The sequence below is a fragment of the Catharus ustulatus genome, chromosome Z (genome assembly GCF_009819885.2).
Source record: "Catharus ustulatus isolate bCatUst1 chromosome Z, bCatUst1.pri.v2, whole genome shotgun sequence".
NCBI lineage: Eukaryota > Metazoa > Chordata > Aves > Passeriformes > Turdidae > Catharus > Catharus ustulatus.
In genome coordinates, this window is record NC_046262.2 from 63,373,521 (window position 1) to 63,378,449 (window position 4,929).

Below are 4,929 nucleotides of genomic sequence, written 5' to 3' on the forward strand. Positions count from 1 at the left end.
GCCGCTGCGCTGGCGGGGAGCGCCGCCCGCCCCGGCCGCGCCGCCGACGGGGGACGGGGACGGGGCGGGGGCGGTGGCGGCTCCGCCCGCCGGGGCAGGCCCCGAGCCCCACGCCCCGCCTGCCGGGGGAGGCAGTGCTGGAGAGACCCCCGGCACTGCCCGGCTGCGGCGTGCTCTTCCCGTGCCCGGGCTCCCGCCCGTGTCTCCCGAGCGCCGCCGCTCCGGCCGGCCCCTGCGAGCGCACCCCGCCGGGGTGTTCTGCTGCGCCGTGCTGGATGGCAGCGTGCTGGAGCGGTGGCTGTACCGCCCTGGGAAAGCACTCGGCTGTAGCAGAGGGTGTAAGTGGCAGCAGCGAGCTGCAGCGGAGCAGCGAGGGCTGGGTTTGTATTCGTGCCGCTTGCAGGGCTGCACGTTGTCTTCGCTTGCATAAACTGGAGTTTGCTGTCAGCTCGGTGGAGCTTGTTTCAGCTCGTTTCCTGCAAAGCATTAGGACTAGTTCAATGTGTCACAGCATCCTGGCTGTGCCAGTGATAAGGCCTTCTGGAGGTCTCCAGTCAAAGATCCTGCTTGAAGCATGACTGTTGCCGGCAACAGGTGAAGTCGGCTGTGGCTTTGTCCCACTGACTCTTAAAAGCTGCCCAGCATGGCGATCTGCACCTCTCTGGTGCCCTGTCCCAGAGCTTATCCACTTTTCTGAGGAAAGATTTTCCTCACGTCCATGACCAAGCCAGTAGTAGTGCCTGTGCAAGCGAGTCTGGGCACCATGCAACATCCCTCAAAGTTACATGTGTTTCTTATAACTAGTGAGTCCTTGAGCCTGGAAAGAAACCACCTTCATTCTTTCACCGCAGGAAGAAACCTGTCCTGTCTGGGCCAGCAGAGATGATGGGGGAGGTTTTATAATGTTGCCCTACTGCACGAGCAGCACAGCTACAGTCAGGAAGACAGCACGGATCTTGCTGATCCCCTGGCTGCTGCAGGCATTTCACTCCCAGCTGACTGGAAAGTAAGTGGGACATCGGTGACTCACAGTGTGAGACTGACAGCTGACCAGGCAAAATCCAGCTCATGATCTGGCAGACTTGCATGTATCTGGGGTTCGGAGTGCTTCAGGTACGCCGTGATACAATCGAGTGGTTTTCAAGTGCAATAAATAACCCCAGCTAGTAGCCCTTACTGCTGCTGTTCATTCAGTCTGAGGAAAGAAAAGGAACTGCAGGGAGAAAGTGAATCTCTTCTCATCGGTTAAAACTACTTTGTAAGACACACACACAGACACAAACACATAAATACACACACACACACATAAACACACACACAGACACACACAAACACACACACAAACACACACACAGACACACACACAGACACACACACATAAACACACACACAGACACACACACATAAACATGCAAACACTCACACACACACACTTGTGCGCGCGTGCGCTACTCCCACAGTCCTCAGCCTTGTGAATCTGCTGATTTCAGCGGCCTCTGGTGCTGCCTGGTGGGCTGCCAAAGTGACGAGAATGAGCTATCCTGCTGCCAAAGTGCATGACCAGAAACATCTGCTTCCTCTTTTCTGTTCTCTTCGATGTTTCTCCATTCTTTCTGGCATATTCTGCAAGTCAGTCCAATAATCACCTTATGATTTGTTTAAACCTGATGTTGTGAGCAATGTGAAGGCAGTGCCAGTGTCCATGACACTGTAATGACATCATCACTGATGGCACTGATATTCTCAGTCAACATTCAAACAAACATCAGCTCAGTAGTTGCCTACTTCAATAAGCAAACCTAGCTTTCAAAACATTCAGGATCTTCCAGACATCTTTTATGGATCAACTGACAAAAGGCAACCCACAACATGAACCAGCAGAAATGAAGAATGGATTTTATTCTTCAGAGCTAGCAGGGAAGCCCAGAGTTTCTGTGTTTCTCTACTGTCAGAAAATACCTGGACTTGTGCTAGTGAAACTTGTCTTTTCTTCTTTCAGTTTTGAACTGCTCACTTGTAGGGAAAGTGGTGCATTGTGAACCAGACCTCAATTGTGTCTCAAGGCAGAGTCCATTTGATTTCCCCTGACACTATTATGTATGCCATCCTTCAAATTTGTCTAGCAACAGCAAAAGAAGTGACAGCACAGTGTTCAGTAAAAACATCAAGAGTTAGGAAATGTCTAATGTTTTTCCATGGGTCCACTATAGGTCCCCACCATGAATGCCTGCTATGTCTTATGTGAATCCTATAGAAATATTGACATTTTTTCGATGGGAATACTGTCTTGCTTGGTCTCAACATGTCCCTGGAAGTAGAGCAAGGCTTTGTGATTAAAGAAGGCTCTGTTGTTGGAAGGGATCATTCAGACTCAGCACCACTCAAGTGTTCAATGATGTGTGAAAGGGTAAATATGGACTTATAGATCCAAGCAGGTAACTGCACACCTACTTTTGGCAAAGAGGCAAGGTGTCCTAATGAACCTATTATCAAGGAAAGAGAAATTCAGAACTTCAGGAGAAGCAAAAATGAGCACATGTTTGTGCAAGGTCTGGCTGCTCACACTGCACTCTCAGCCCTCTCCAGCTTTACACCATTGCAGTGTACACTCCAGCCCCACCTGTAAGAGTCCTTGGAGACCTCACTTTTCCAGTATACTGTAGTCCGCTCCAACCTCATCTTATTGTGGTGGTTTTTTTTGGCAAAGTTAATTTTTAGTCTTTTTCTCCCTACAAAAAATTACTGTTTGACTATAATGCTTTGCTATACATGAATATATCTGTCTATCCATCATGCCTAATGACTTGCAAGTCTGATTTTAATCAAACTTGGCAGTTGGAAGAGATTGTAAACATATAAAATACCTGCTGAAACAAGCCATCAGCGTGCAATAGAGTGCAAGCTTACTGGTAATGTGGCAAGACATTTGTAGTTAGGCATCAAAGAATGAGGAGAAAGAAGGAAGTTATAAGCCCCGTATTCTTAGAAGAAAAGCAAAGTTCTCAAAGGAGCATGGCAGAATCCCAGAAAGGATGTGAATATGAATCAGATGAGAGGTTCTCAGCCAGGCAGTTCATGCAAGGTTTTCTAGGTCTGTGCTGGAGTCAGTATTTTAGCCAGAGCAGTAGCATCATGTATCTCCACTGGCCAACCACTCTTCAGCTGAAGAGCAGGCTGTGGTCACCACCAGTGCTGCAGGGATGTATCCACCTGAAAATGCAGTGTCTCACAGCAAAACATGGCCCATCTGGGTGTGTGGTCTTGTAGAGTTGAAGGTGGCTGAGACAGTGGAGGGAGGGGCAGTAGCTGTTCCAGCCCCTCTGAGCCAAACCTCCCAAGCCCCTTTCTGGCCAGGGACGACACGGAGAAGCACAGCCCCAGAGCAGCTCTCCTGTCTGCTTATTCCAAGATCAGCACGCATCATGTCAGCTTCTCCAGGAGGAGTGGAAGTTTGGGCTTGTGACTCTGCTCTTCAGCATGGGTGTGGCAGCCCTGAGCATCTATGGGACAAGAGCAGGCCCCACAGGTGTAAGCAGACCCGGATTGTGCTGGAGTGAAGCCCACAGCCCCAGGTCACTCACAAGACCAAAATATTTGCAGCGCACATCCCCAAGGCATGAAGGTGGTGGCTGGGATGAGCACAGCTTGGACAAGAGGAGAGGTCAGAAGGTATTGTCAGGCTTTGGGACCCAGCTAGATGGAGAGGGCTTTTGCAGAGTGGTGGGTGGCAGTAGAGCCGTGCACCCTGCACCATGGGGGTCTGTGCCAGGGTACCCTGGGTCGCAACAGGTGTCCTCTGCTGGCACTGTTCTCTCAGGCACTGCCAGAGAGCCCAGGCAATGTGCAGCTCCCCAGAAAATCCAGCACAGCTCTCTCCATAGAAATGCTGCTTCCAGGGATGCCAACTGGACAGAAATATGCTCCCTCTCCAGTGGTGTGGGCTGGGGGACACACGCCCTCTTTGATATCTTTGTTTGTTATATTTGCAGGACCAGTTAAAGTGGTCTGATAGCTTTCCGTAGGGTATAGGTCTCCTTCGTATCAGAACTGCAGTAACCCAGATTAATGATGTTGGGAATTTGTTTTGGCTTTATTTATTGCAGAGTGTGCTTGCAGCCCAGAAAGCCAATTGTACCCTGGGCTGCATAATAAGAATTGTGGCCAGCAGGTTGAGGGAGGTGGTTCTACACTGCTCTGGTGACACCTCACCTGGACTCCATCTCTGGGGTCCCCAGAAGAAGGATGTGGACCTGTTTAGAGCATAGTCCTGAGGAGGCCATGAAGATCAGAGTGCTGGAGCATCTCTCTTATGAAGACAGACTCAGAGTGTTGGGGTTGTTCAGCCTGGAGAAGAGAAGGCTCTAGGGAGAGCTTGGAGTAGCCTTTCGATAGTTAAAGGCGACTTTATAAGAAAGATGGGGGCAATTTTTTTTTTTTATCAGAGCCTGTAATAACAGGAGAAGGGACAAGGCTTTCAAACTGAGCGTTGATTTAGACTGTACATAAGGAATTTATTTTTTTTCAGTGAGGGTGGTGAGATACGGCTGCCCAGAGAAGTTGTGGATGGCCTATTTGTGAAAGTTCTCAAGGCTAGCTTGTATGGGACTTAGAGCAACCCAGTCAAGTGAAAGTTCTCCCTCTTCATGCCTGTGAGTTGGGAAGGGCTGACTTCATCTGGAGGGACAGGTACAAGGAACAAGCAAAGAGAGGCAGAAAGCTCTGGAGAGACAATCACAACATCCAGCTGCCTTTTCTAAGAGTCCGGAGGGGTCAAATCAGGAGCAGCACTGTCTCCATGGGAAGAAATTTCATGACAGACCAGGTCACAAGCTGTGTCTACAATTTGCAATGATTGTTGCTTGAAATAAAGACTTGAACAAAGAAATCATCTAACAAATCTGGAAGTCCTTTTGCACAGTTCTGCTGCCA